At 39.0% G+C, this 14,615-nt stretch overlaps 1 long non-coding RNA gene and 1 other non-coding gene across 6 annotated transcripts in view; both read left to right on the forward strand.

Annotated features, from left to right (window-relative positions):
- Positions 1–14,615, forward strand: part of LOC135971986 (uncharacterized) — a 225,809-nt gene that overhangs the window by 8,597 nt on the left and 202,597 nt on the right. For 4 of the 5 annotated variants that reach the window (XR_012415820.1, XR_012415819.1, XR_012415822.1 and 1 more), the window contains exon 3: positions 11,288–11,410. This is a non-coding gene — a long non-coding RNA (uncharacterized lncRNA). Of the gene's footprint in view, positions 1–11,287; positions 11,561–14,615 lie in introns of those variants that run through there. The other variant, XR_010588489.1, reaches the window with a different exon arrangement.
- On the forward strand, positions 4,752–4,858 carry LOC123574753 (U6 spliceosomal RNA). The gene has a single exon (XR_006699955.1). It is a non-coding gene; the product is annotated as a U6 spliceosomal RNA (small nuclear RNA).

Genomic DNA, 14,615 nt, shown 5'->3' on the forward strand with positions numbered 1-14,615 from the left:
TTAATAGTTTTCATGCAAATCATTCAGCACGTTGAGGAATTTTTTTTTTAATCCCCAAACCTCTAAAAACTCATTCTTTATTTTTCAAATTTGGTCTTTTTAATTTCCTTCACAGCTAAGAAGGTATGAGAGCCCCTTTGTTCTGGAGCTGCTGATTCTGGTATTCAAGGTGTTTGTTTGTTCCAAGGACTGCACTTATGATTTTAAAGTGCCATAAATTCTTCAAACTAAGCTCCTACGGTCTTTATACCACCTTACCAGCTTAGATTGTGTGATCCTAAGAATGAAAAAAAAAAAAGTTTTTATGAGATTAGGTAGCTATTCATATTATAAATATGAATTTATTAAATTTAACTGGCAAAAAGATCTATTATGAGTAAAGAAGGTGAAAATATAAGCTTAAAATATTCAGGACTGAGAAGAGAGCATTGAATTTCTGATTCTCTCTGTAGGTGGGGTGTGAAATAGAATGCTAGTGTTGCTGAGCCAGAATGCTTGCCTATTTTTACACTTCCATAAGAGATGTGGGCAATGGAAAGGGATACTTATGGAAGTACAACAGGGTTTATTTAAAAGTTCATCAGGCTTAAGGAGGGCAGTATTTGCCTTATGGAAGACAGTGGGTCTCTTGATGCCCAAAATGTATATGAGAAAGACAGTGAAATGAAAAGGAGATGAGAATCCAGACACTCCATCAGCAGCCTTACCCTGTGACAGACCCAGAGGCAACTCCAAAGCCACCAGGGCAACTGCCTGTTCAGTTTGCCAAAGAGCCAGATGCTGTTGCTTGGAAGAATCTCTTCCACAGCTTGATGTCTGGGTCCTGTGATTGCCATCCAAAGAACAGTGGTGGGGCATGCTGGGATGAATGCAATCCCGGCATCCCACTACAGTGTTTTCTTTTTTAAAAAAGAGTCATTTTAAATTAAACAAGTTTTAAAACTCACATATTATTTTTGAAAATGTAAAAACGAAATTGGAGGATAATAGTACAAGGCAAGGCTGTCTATTTGAAAAAAAATATCCGCTTAAAACTTAACTTTGCTTATGGGTCATTTTAATTTATCCCATGAGGAATGGGACATTTAGAAGAGACAAAAGACCATCCACCATTCACAGTGATGAAATAAAAATCACTACAATCTAGAAGAATGGTGGTACAAATAATACTTATTGCTTACGTTACTCACTATGATCATTTACAATATTTATTTAAATAAAATAAAGTAAGATATTCGATATTGCATTTTGTAATAGAATTTTGATTGTGGGTGCCACTGAACATGTGCTTAAATAAAAAAGGCAGTAAGAAAAATCATTAGTGACATTTAAGGGGAAAAATCATGCCTGCCTGAGTGTCTGATGAGTCACTAACATCTCTTCTTAAATATTATCAGTATTGTCACATGAAGCAGCATCTCTCCTTTTCAAAATATGTGTTAATATTTGCTGTGTTGTAGCTAAGTGAATAATAGCTGCTGTACGTCTTTGAGTCACTCAGACTACTTCAACAAATGAATGTCCTTTGATCCTAGTGTACAGCCAACACCTTTGCTTTTCCATGTAATCTTTTATTTTTTGTAATTATGGGAATTTTTTCCCCTTATATTCCCAGACTTTGTCTAATAGCCTAATGGTAAGTGCCTGAGCACCACAGTAAATCTATAATTTCTTTAATCATTGTGATCAATGTGAATCATGGCATGATTAATGTGGCTGGGGTAATAGGTAATGGTTAAAAAGATAATCAAAATATTTGGATAGTAATAACTCACTATACAGCAGTGTTTCTCAACCAGGGACAATTTTGTCCCCCCAGGGGACATGTGGCAATGTCTGGAGATGTTTTTAGTCATCACAACTCTCATCTACTGGGTAGAGATCAGATATGCTGCTCAACATCCTGCACTACAGAGGACAGCACCCTACAACAGAGAATTGTCTGGCCCAAAGTGTTAATAGTTCCAAGGTTGAAAAATCCTGGTGTAGAGAATGGATAACATGTATAATGATATTGACATTTTAAAAAGTTTGGTGACTACCAAAATATAGATAGCTCTGTAGTGCTGTTAATCTAGATGAAAAGAAAAAAAAAATCAGTAACAGATATTTTCAAATATCTTCACATTTGGGATCATATTGACAAAGTATAAAGGCATAATATTGTCACTTTCTGTAAGATATGTTTCTCATCCTCACTTCAATTATTTTTTAAGCACATAGTTAGCTACAACTGGATGACATCAACAGCAGCTTGGGGATATCATGTTCCTATTTCATAAACAGAATACTAATTCAACAGGAAAAACATATAAAAGAATTTTCAGTTTTTACATTTTCTTCGATTCCAAAATTTCCTTCCAAATAATTTAAAAAATACATAAACTTATAAAGAGGAAAATGAAAGACATCTTTAATCTGGCCATCTTAAGCTTTTAGTTTCTTTAAACTCAAACTTGTATCTATGGACATTGATTTCTTAATATAGGACAAAATACTGTTCACCAAAATATTTTGTTATGGTTAAGTTTTCATGACATTAACTCCTTTGTCTAGCACATGTAAAGTGAAATTTATCGTTGTTTTCCTAATTGTTCTGTCCATACCAGTTTGCCTCCCTTTTTTTTGAGTGTGGATTTATTGGATTTTTTTTTTCTTTTCTTTCTTTCTTCCTTTACTTCTTTTCTTTCTTTCTTTTGTAATGTATTCAGTTATATTAAGTGGAAGACATCTCCCCATAGAGAAACTGGCTTGGACCTCACCTGCCTTATCTGTTTATATTTTGTAGGACTAGTATTCTCCAACACTATGTATGACTTGTCTCCTAGTCATTTCTTCTTAAGTCAGATGTTTAGAACTAATATTCCCCAACACTATGTATGACTTGTGTACTAGTAATTTTTTCTTAACTCAGGTGTTTATGCTGCCGAGCTAAAGTTATTTAACAGGTAATAGTTTTGCCTCAGTTAAATCTATGGGTGAAGATATTGCCACTGGGCAAGACTAAGGTGGTAGTTACAGTTACCAATGGGTTTGGGCAGGGAGACAGGCACAGAGCCCTTGTTAGGGAATGAAACCCAGAGAGAAGGGAGAGGAGAACTGCCAGAAGATAGAGCAGCCTAACATGGACAAATTACAGAAGGAAAGAGGACAAGAGGACGATAATGCCATAATGCACAGCCTTTAAATAACACATTGAACAACAATGAGTTTGCATTTAGCATTTGGGCAGTGCTATCATCTGAATGTTTGTGTCCCTCCAAAATTCATGTTAAAATCCTAACCCCTAAGGTGATGCCGTTACGAGATGGGGACTTTGGGAAGTGATTTGGGAAGTGATTCATGAGGGAGCCCTCGTGAATGGGATTAGTGTCCTTATAAAAGAGACCCCAGAGAGACCCTTACCCCTTCCATCTTGCTGTGAGGACAGAGCAAGAAGGTGCCCTCTATAAACCAGAAAGCAGGCCATCACCAGACACCAAATCTGCCTCGATTTTGCACTTCCCAGTCTTCAGAATGGTGAGCAATAAATTTCTGTTGTTTTAAAGCTACCCAGTTTATGGTATTTTGTTATAGCAGCCCAAGTAGTCTAAGAAGGGCAGTTACATGACAAGACTTTTGCTTTATTTGAGGCATTAATCTTTGGTTTCCTCCCCGGACCCATATTATTAGGTTGATGCAAAAGTAGTTGCAGTTTTTGTCATTACTTTTAATGGCAAAAATTGCAATTTCTTTTGCACCAATACCTCTTGTCAGGGAAGCGGAGAAAAATTGGAAATGCGCCCACAATTTTCAGGGTTTATTTTTTCCAGGATTTTTTTTTCTTTTTTTTTTTTTTAAATAAGATACCATGTTGTCCAGGTTGGAATGCAGTGGCTATTCACAGATGTGATCCCACTACTGATCAGCACTGGAGTTTTGGCCTGCTCCATTTCTGCCCTGAACCGGTTCACCCCTCCTTGGGCAACCTGTTGGTCTTTTGCTCCCAGGAGGTCACCATATTGATGCTGAACTTAGTGCAAACATGCGATTGGTGTAGCACAGAACTCCTGGGCTAAAGCCATCCTCCCACCTCAGCTTCCCAAGTAGCTGGGACTAGAGGTGCATGCCACCACACCTGGCTTTTTCAGGAATTTAAAACAGTGACTAACTCAAGCTACCACAAGTTCTGCATTGGGCAACTGACAATGCCAATTTCATGGAAACCTCCCTGCTGCAATCCTCCCCCACCTGCAATATAAAACAAAAACTTCACTCAACAGTTTCTAGAGCAGAACTTCTTTTCCTCTTCACAAAATAGGTCTCACCCTTGGGTAATTAATAGGTGGCACATGCAAACAGTAACAGGGGAAGCTGTTTATTTGTTTGTTTGTTTGTTTTGAGAAGGAGTCTCGCTCTGTCGCCCAGGCTGCAGTGCAGTGGCGTGATCTCGGCTCACTGCAAGCTTTGCCTCCCGGATTCAAGTGATTCTCCTGCCTCAGCCTCCCGAGTAGCTGCGACTACAGGCGCCCACCACCATGTCTGGCTAATTTTTTTTTGGTATTTTTAGTAGAGACGGGGTTTCGCGTGTTAGCCAGGATGGTCTCGATCTCCTGACCTCGCGATCCACCCGCCTCGGCCTCCCAAAGTGCTGGAATTACAGGCGTGAGCCACCGTGCCCGGCCTTGTTTGTTTTTATGTACTCTGAGCAACAGAATTTAGAAGCCAGCTCTCTTGTGTCCACCAAGTTCAGGCACATGAAAGGGAATGTAGTGCTTGCTTCGGCAGCATATACACTAAAATTGGAACAACACAGAGAACATTAGTATGGCCCCTGTGTGAGAATGACATGCAAATTTGTGAACCGTTCCGCATTTTTTAAATTACAAAACAAAAAATAAAAAAATAAAGAATGAGTACATAAGCAGGAATTTTTTTAAAGATTGCAAAAGGTTCAGTGAAGAGAAATGAAATATACCACAGAATGAATAATATGCCAGTCAGTAAAAAATATATGAGAGTTCACCTGAAGTATGGATCCTTTCCACAATAATGGGCAGACAAACCCTTTTGTCCTTAAGACTACAGAATCCCTTGTTCTGATTCTGTGTTTGGTCTTCCTCCTCATCAACTAGCTGATTATGGGTCTCTGCTGGGCCTCCTTTAGGTCCTGTTCATATCCAAAGTTGGCCTATGCCAACCTGGTCACTTCTCTGAATCAGGACTGACTTAGGAATTACAAAAAAATCTCGGTCTATGGGTGTTACTTGAAGTTTGAAATTTAATGTCAAGTGTCTTCATCAACTTTATGTCTATAGGTCTAGATATTTCTGTTCCTATTATGGTACAAATATCAGAGATGGCTCCTCATTTAATTGTGTAGTCATCTGTAAGTTGTTATGACTGCCAATTATAAAACTCGTTTACTTTTGTTCTGCTGCTGTAGAGAAAGGGGTCTACACATCCGCCCTAGTGTTGATAGAAAGGGAATGGTAACTACTCTGGTTACTGCCTGGAGTTTTCTTTTTTATTTCAGTCACTTACTTGTACATCTTTGGCTGGAGGATACTCCTTTTTTATATTCTTACATGCACTTCCATCATTAACTAAGAAATTAACTAAAGAACCGTGTGCTTCTTTACTGGGGTTTTGTGTTTTACATGAGGCCCATTTGTATGTGGTTTGTATATACAACACATTCTTCTCCCAAGAATGCTAAAAACAAAGAGAAGGAAGGAAGGAAGGAAGGAAAGAAAGAAGGAAAGAAGGAAGGACAAAGAGAGATAGAAAAAGAAAGAGAGAAGAAAGAGACAGGAAAGAAAGAAAGAGACAGGCAGAAAGAAAGAAAGAGGGAAAGAAAGAAAAAGAAAGAGAAACATAGTATACATGGCCCAGGGAGCACTCTAGCACTCTACTCTTGGGACTTGGGCTGAGTACAGGGCCTACTTTGGTCACTGTTCTTTAAAACACAAAGGATGTGGACAACCCAAAGTGAACAGAAAGAGCTATTATGATAGAAATGTCTTATGGTCATCTCTATGAGCATAGCACATCAAGGGTAGGTTTGTTAAACTTGACGAAGAATGGCTAAAGAGAGAATCCAATTAATGTCTTGAAAAGCATGGATATTTTCTAGAAGAGGAATTTTTATAATAGTTCTCCATACCTTGAGAGATCCAAGATGATGAAAGAACTTAACATAGGAGCTGTTTCAGCAGAAACACAGACTCACATCCCCAGCTTAGCTATCCTAGTGCTGAAACATGAGAATATGTTCATTGGTGGCCATTGTGGAATCTCTTTGTTTGGAGATCTCTGAGAAGAGATTTGTAAGCTTTGGTTAAATACCTCTATTTACACCTGCCTGAAGATAATCAAATGATTCTTTAAGTTTCCTTCCAGTTCTTATTCTATGAAGCAAATACAATTTTACAACTATTTTTATTAATTGGTGAGCAAAATATTTATTCCCAACTAGTAAACGCTAGGAAAGCCATCTCATCTTTTGAGGTTGTAAGAAGTTTATGTTGTGAAGATTTACTAGCCTTGAAATTCTCCCTCGAAAAAGCTCAGAGTCCCAGATTCCATCTGTGATAGATTGTTTTGTGATATTTGGGGGGATATATTTTAAAATATTTTTTCTTGTTATTTATAGTCTTAACATTATTTATAATTTAAAAAATGTTTATTTTATGCCATAGGTGATATTTTATCCTTCAGAGCCTAGCACAAACATTTTAAAAAAACTAAACTATTACATCTTCAATATTAGTTTTGACTGGTTGTGGTGGTGCAATGTAGCCTGGGCAATGTGATGAAGACACCCATTGCAAAAAAAAAAAAAGAGTTAATTTTATTATTTGAATTATCATACAGTAAAATGGACTTCTTTTGGTATACTATTCTGTGAATATTTTAATGTACGTATAGATTCATGTAATCACCACTACAATCTGGCTACACCAAACTCTTTTAACATAAGATACTCTCCATATTTTAATAGCTTTGTCACTGAAATCCATTCTCTAATGTAACTGGTCAATGAGCAAAATATATAGTAGAGTATATAATACTTACTACAAAATGTAAAGTAGTGTTTACGTACAATAAAGTGCTTTACTGAAGATATTCTTAAAAGATACAAGTTGCTGAATCAGACCCATTGTGTTCAAATGAATTTTATGCAATTCCTTGTTATTGTAACAGCTGTCATCATTAACAGACAACAGCATATGCATATATACATATCAATATGAATATCAATTCTCCATAATTTTGAGGATTCAATAGTGTCTCATAAGGTTTTTTAGTTTTTAAAATCTAATTTAAACTATGACATAGATTTACAATCAGATTATAACTTATAGAACTTTCTGATTTACAATCAGATTTACAATTGGATTGTAACTTATAGTACTTTCACTCAATTACTTGTTGTAGAATCTACCCTGATTATGTTTTGTTTTATTTTTTCTTTAAAAGTTGCTTAGAGGCCAGGCGTGGTGGCTCATGCCTGTAATCCTAGCACTTTGGGAGGCCGAGGAGGGCGGATCACGAAGTCAGGAGATCGAGACCATCCTGGCTAACATGGTGAAACCCCATCTCTACTAAAAGTATAAAAAATTAGCCGGGCGTTGTGGCAGGCACCTGTATTCCCAGCTACTGGGGAGGCTGAGGCGGGAGAATGGCATAAACCCGGGAGGTGGAGCTTGCAGTGAGCAGAGATCAGGCCACTGCACTCCAGCCCAGGTGACAGAGCGAGACTCGTCTCGAAAAAAAAAAAAAGTTGCTTAGAACAGATTGCAGAAAATATGACTTCCATCATAAGCCATCAAAACAAAACAAACTCTTTGCCACAACAGATTTATGTATCCTAAAAATACTACACTCAAGATTAAAGAAATAGGTTTGGAGATTTTTTTTTTTTTTTTTTTTTTTGAGATGGCATCTCACTCTGTCGCCCAGGCTGGAGTGCAGTGGTAGAATCTTGGCTCACTGCAACATCCACCTCCCGGGTTCAAGTGATTCTCCTGTCTCAGCCTCCCAAGTAGGTGGGATTATAGGTGCCCACCACCACACCCGACTGATTTTTGTCTTTTTAGTAGAGACAGTGTTTCACTATGTTGTCCAGGCTGGTTTCAAACTCCTGACCTCGGGTGATCCGCCCTCCTTGGCTTCCCAAAGTGCTGGAATTACAGGCGTGCGCCACTGTACCCGGCCCAAGATTTGGAGATTCTACCCACCTTTTATGACTGAATTGGATACAATAAAAAGCTTGGGTCATTCTGACTTGTCCAAACTTCCTAAGAGGAATTAATGCTATAGACGGAGTCTTTTTGATAGACCATGATGAGTCAGATCTTTTAGCAGTGTCAAATTTGCTTACCTGTTTGTAGATATATAGCATGTTAATAATTTACTGTAAGCCAAGTTTGTATATACACGGGTAAATAATATAGGTAAGATAGCATTGATTTTTGGTTATGTTGTCTCTACAGATAGAAGAAAAGGTATGTTTGTAATTTTTAAGTAGCTAAGTTGAAAAAGTCAAGAATTTGTGCTCCAATAATTACAGTCAACACACTGAATCGTATTCTGTTAAACGTGGCCCTTTCTTTCCATCTCTTCTTCAGAAAGGGGGTTTATTTTAAGACTGTAAACATAATACGATTAAAAGTACCTGGAAATTTAGTACCTAGTGTCAGAGAAGATACCACAATAGTCCAATGTAATGAGGTTGGATCGTGTGTATTTTTCCAATTTTAGTCATTTGCTTTCAAAGCTATTATTTCACCCTTACTGATAACCTCTCTTCAGTTTTAGAAAAAATTACCATTAACATTCACTCACTTTTTGCAGGTTTTGAACAGTTTTTTAATCCAACAAGCTATTTTACCTTACACAATAGATGCAGTCTTAGCCAATAATCTTCATTGTTAATAACATTCAATGGCTTTTTAACAATTATATGACATCCATTGTGTTCCATTTTCTTTCTATGGCAGTAATGCCCTCTAAAGCATTCCAACTAGTAAGGTACACAAGGATCGCTTTCATAAAGCTATGCTAGCTGTCTCTAATTCAATTACTTACCTCAAAGACTTCCTTCAATCTTCAATGCTGCAAAATTGTCCGGATACTTCCCCATTTCTGATGTTCACCTGAGCTGTTTGTGGTCGCTTGTACTGTAAAATGTTTCTTTATCTATTTTCCTTTTTTTTTTTTTTTTTTTTTTTACCATTTCACTTGTCATGAAGAAATAAATGGTTTCAGATTTTTTTCTAATCCTAAAGGATGATCATAGAAGTTATAGTAGTAATAGTAGTTATATAGTATAGTAGTGTAAGTGTAAAGAAGAGCATCTTGGAGGAAAAAGAATCAGTATCTCTACTCGTGAAGAAAGCCAAAATGTTAAAGTTCAAACTGTACCACCCATGCCACTGCTCATTGCTGCTTACCACTCTTCATCTCCTTATTTCTAAGAGGAAAGCTTATTTTGGATATTTGATTATTTACTTATTATCTCTAGAGGGTGGGCAGTGGGTGGTGCTGCTCAAACGAGCATGGTTCAAGGAGCAGACCTCTAAATACACTCAAAATGCAATAAAGATCAGAAACTACAGTATCTCCCTTAATTCACAGTGGTTGTGTTCCATGATCTCCAGTGGATGTCTGAAACTTTGGATAATACTGAACTCTATATATACTATGGATAATACTGAACTTTGGATAATGCTGAACTCTATATATACTATGTTTTCTCCTATACATACATACCTATGACAAAATTTAATTTATAAATTAGTCACGGTAAGACATTAACTATAACAGCTAATATTATAGAACAGTTATTAACAATATACTGTAATTGGCCAGGCACGGTGGCCTACGCCTGTAATCCCAGCACTTTGGGAGGCTGAGGCGGGTGGATCACCTGAGGTCAGGAGTTCGAGACCAGCCTGACCAACATAGTGAAACCCCTGTCTCTACTAAAAATACAAACATTAGCCGGGCGTGGTGGCAGACGCCTGTAGTCCCAGCTACTTGGGAGGCTGAGACAGGAGAATTGCTTGAACCCAGGAGGTGGAGGTTGCAGTGAGCTGAGATCGTGCCACTGCACTCCAGCCTCCGTGACAGAGGGAGACGCTGTCTCAAAACAAAACAAAACAAAACAAAACAAAAAAACACACAAAAACCAATATACTGTAATCAAAGTTTTGTGAATGTGATTTCTCTTTTTCTCTGGAATTTTCCATTTAATGTTTTCGAACCCTGGTCGGTCTCAGATAACTGAAATCATAGAAAGTGAAACTATAGGTAAGAGGGAATTGCTATAGAGAGGATTAAACCCCTCTACATTTTATAGTGATTGCTAAATTTATCTTTTGAAAACCCACTGGCTTTACCCCACAATTTCATCCTGGGAGAAAGTAGAAATAATGTTGAATACATTTTCGGAAGAGTCAGTATGTAGTTCTTTGCCACTAATCATGAATCATTTCTCTTATAAAATAAAAATTTGAAGTTAGTTTGTCATAGTTTTTTTTCTTTCTCTCTGAATTTTTAGGTATGGAAACTGATGCAAAATCTCTCATAGGTTTAATTCCATGGTGACTGAAATGATGAAACATTTGTCTGAAATAATTTTGTCTTTTTTTAATCCCTCAAGGTTAATGGTTATAACTCTCAATCCACCTACACCACTGTTAGGATTTTGAATAGCAGGACCCTGGTATTCCCACCACAATCAACCTGCTGTTGCTGTTCATTGACCTAGCAAACTACCAAACAGTTATTTCTTCATGGAATATTGGCTATAAATGCATTAATTGCAATATTATTCTTGGTGAACAATCATAGTGATGCTAAAAGGATACTAATCAGATAGTGGTACTGCTCAAACCGGTATGGTTCAAGGAGCATGTATTTTGTGGTAACAGGCCGTCCTCTGACTCTGAAAGACAAGGCAGAAGAGCTTGAGGGTTGCTTAAGAAAGACCACTGAGGGAGGAGGACCAGGCTGCAGGTACCTGTGTTTACTTTCGAGAAGTGACAGCCTCTCAAAAGATCACTGCTCAGGGAGTCATTTAACCTGTTCTCCAGGTTATCTATGTACACCTATCTTTTCATCTCCACTGCACAGAACTAACGTACTTCTTTTCTCACCCATGTGTGATAGGCATGTGTCAGGTGGCACCTAGGATATTCAGTAGAAAAGGGTGGAGATAAGCAGGTGAAAAAGCTGGGACTTTCTCAAGTGATTGACAGCTCATGTATTCATCAGATCTATTTAATTTTTTATCCATTAGATTGAGAAATGCAAAAACATGTCCAGAAAAAGGACTGAAAATAGGAGGGCAAAGTCTGGTATGACTGGGTCATCAGTAAAGAAACTCCATTAAAAAGAGTGAAAAGCAAAGAAGGAGAAAAACGTAAGTTTCATTTCAACTAACCCAGTTTATCGGAGTCCAACTAATTTTTTCCCCAGAATAAGTGGTACTAAATATATGAACTATTTTAATATAGGTTAATTAATGTCATAAATACAGATTCAAGAAGAAACACGATGAGAAAAAAAGAAATAGTACTATGTTTGATTATGTATAGGTACTAGGTGAAGGTGAATCTTCTCATTAGTTGAGGACCCATAGTTCACAGATTCTTTTTCTTCTGTGAAGTATCCAGTGTTAATTCAGGTATGGTAGTCCGTCCATGGTTTTACTCCTTCCTTCAACAAATGCTTATTGAGCCCCACAGTGAGCTAGATGTTGTGAGGACTATATGGAAGCATAACTCATGGGAATACACAGAAGCAAAATCCACGGTTGCTGCCCTAGCAGTCAGGGTGCTGGCACTCAAGGATGGTAATTGATGGTATCCTCAAGCATGGCATTTAAGGAGACTTCAATGAAGGGAGTATTTACAAATGTGTTGGCAGGGACACAGGAAACCACAAGGGGTGGTGAAGCACATGAGACTAGCAACACTTGGGAGCCATTACCACCCATAAGCCTGAAGAGGTCAAGGAAAGGGCTGGGAACTGGAACCCAAGGCTAGCTGGAGCTGTGGTTGTGGCTGTAGCTGGAGGAGAGGGCCACCTGATGGATGCGGTGGCCTTCAGGAGATGAATGCTGACCCAGTGCATCCCAGCATGGTGGGCACTGGGCAGCAAATGCTACACACCCTCTCCTCCCACGCACTGATTCCTGCTGGTGGCTTGCATTGGTTAAACTCAACCAAGAGCCAGAACACAGGGGAACTCGCTGACATAATTCACAAAGGTCTGTGTCCTACTCTACAGAGAAGGGTAGAGAAAGGTAGAGGATGGTTCTAGAGGGGCAAGTGGCATTTGCAGCATGCTGCCTTGGGACATACATGGAAAGAAACATAGCCACAAAATAAAGCTGCGATACAAAAGATGTCACAAGATGACAGTGAGTGGTATAGACAATAGGTTCAGGTGAGGGATGTAATATAACTTAGGGAAGATCCCTAGGAAGAAAGGAATACTTTTTTGGGTTGGGCCTTTAAGAATGAGTAAGAATTAGATTAGCAGAGAGGAATATGGAGGACAGGGAGAACAGTGGAACAAAGACATGAAAATAGAAATAAATATAGTATGGCTGAGAGGCTGTATCCAACTGGCTGAAGCACAGAATAAGCAGATGCAGGCATGAGTTCGAGACTAGCCTGGCCAACATGGCAAAACCCCATCTCTACTAAAAATACAAAAATTAGCCAGGCATGGTGTGCGTCTGTAGTCCCAGCTACTCGGGAGGCTGAGGCAGGAGGATTGCTTGAACCTGGCAGGTGGAGGTTGCAGTGAGCTGAGATCGCGCCACTGCACTCCGGCCTGGGCGACAAGAGTGAAACTCCATCTCAAAAAAAAAAAAAAAAAAAAAGATACAGTTCCTTGGGAGTGATCCAGTTTCAAAAGGCAATAATTGAGAGTTTGACTCAGCCTGAACCTCATCTAGTTTAGACAGGATGTAAGTGAAGTGTGCTCTTCCAAAGCAGGTTCTGATGAATCCACAACAGGTGGTCACTAAATATTTGTTGACCAAATGAATGAGATAAGTAATTAAAATGAAGTTACTATAAATTTCTATGATGTTTTGAAACAGTGCATAAGACGGCCATTTACATTGATTTCCAAAATCTAATCATCAGTCTAGGCACGGTGGTTCATGCCTGTAATCCCAGCACTTTGGGAGGCCAAGGCGGGCAGATCACGAGGTCAGGGATTCGAGACCAGCCTGGCCAATGTAGTGAAACCCCATCTCTACCAAAAATAAAATAAAATAAAAAATTAGCCAGGTGTGGTGGCCTCTGCCTGTAATCCCAGCTGCTCGGGAGGCTGAGGCAGGAGAATTGCTTGAACCCAGGAGGCAGAGGTTGCAGTGAGCAGAGATCGTGCCATTGCACTCCAGCTAATCATCATGCAGACCCACTCTGAAAGCAGGAAGCTGGTCTACCTTGTTCTTAAAATAATCCCATCTCCTAGCACAGAGCCCAGCTCAGAGCTACAGCATCATCCTGTATCTGTTGAATAAATGCTGGGATAAATTAATAAATGAACGCATACTTGAATGCATTTATCCTTTTACAGTCAGGTTGCTTGGGGTGGTGATCCCTCCCTACCCTTGGCAGGTACAGTTACTGTTAAGGTACATTAAGTAGTCAGCCTTTTAATGATTACTTGTTTTTTTTTTTTGTCTGTTTGTTTTGTTTTTTTTTGTTTTTCTGAGATGGAGTTTCGCTCTTTTTGCCCAGGCTGGAGTGCAATGGCACAATCTTGGCTCACCGCAACCTTGGCCTCCTGGGTTCAAGTGATTCTCCTGTCTCAGCCTCCCAAGTAGCTGGGATTACAGGCACCCACCACCACACCCAGCTAATTTGGTGTTTTACAGTAGAGACGGGGTTTTACCATGTTGGCCAGGCTGGTCTCGAATTCCTGACCTCAGGTGATCTGCCTGCCTCGGCCTCCCAACGTGTTAGGATTACAGGCGTGAGCCGACTACTTGTAAGTGCTTCTTAATTTTTCCTCCCTTTAATTTCTTGTGAGTCTCAGATGTGCAGTTGTTTAAATAGCTTAAATATAAGGGTGAGTAAAAAAACAACTCAGGCCCTGCATCAGCTTTGAGAGGCAACCCATGAGAACAACACATTTCAGATGCAGGGCTTCTGTCTCCAGCCTCCAGCCTGGGGTATGCGCACCTGCAGCTGGCCTCAGTGCCATTTGCTGCAGCGGAGGTGGTTCCTGGGCTCCTTTTACCTTTGTTCCTTTCTTTAAGCATTCAACTTCTTTTCCCACTGCCATTAAAATCATATTAAGTAATTCTGAAGTGCTTCCCATAAACACCAAATGAGAAGTACAACCGTGAGAACAATTATCTACCTGTGTGGAATAGGTTATTATTTTAATTTGTAATCCGAGTGACATTCATTTTAGAGAAGAGAGTATTGGGGTGTACACCCTCCCCACATGCCCCATTTACTCAACAAAGAGTGAGGCACTTTTTCTTCTTCCTTAATAGGTAGCTTTAACCTTACTGCCTTGTTAATTATGATACCTGAGGGTAAATTCCTGTTTGCTGGCTTTTAAACATTACAATTTTTATTTGCCATCAGACACAA

The sequence above is a fragment of the Macaca fascicularis genome, chromosome 7 (genome assembly GCF_037993035.2).
Source record: "Macaca fascicularis isolate 582-1 chromosome 7, T2T-MFA8v1.1".
NCBI classification, from domain to species: Eukaryota; Metazoa; Chordata; class Mammalia; order Primates; family Cercopithecidae; genus Macaca; species Macaca fascicularis.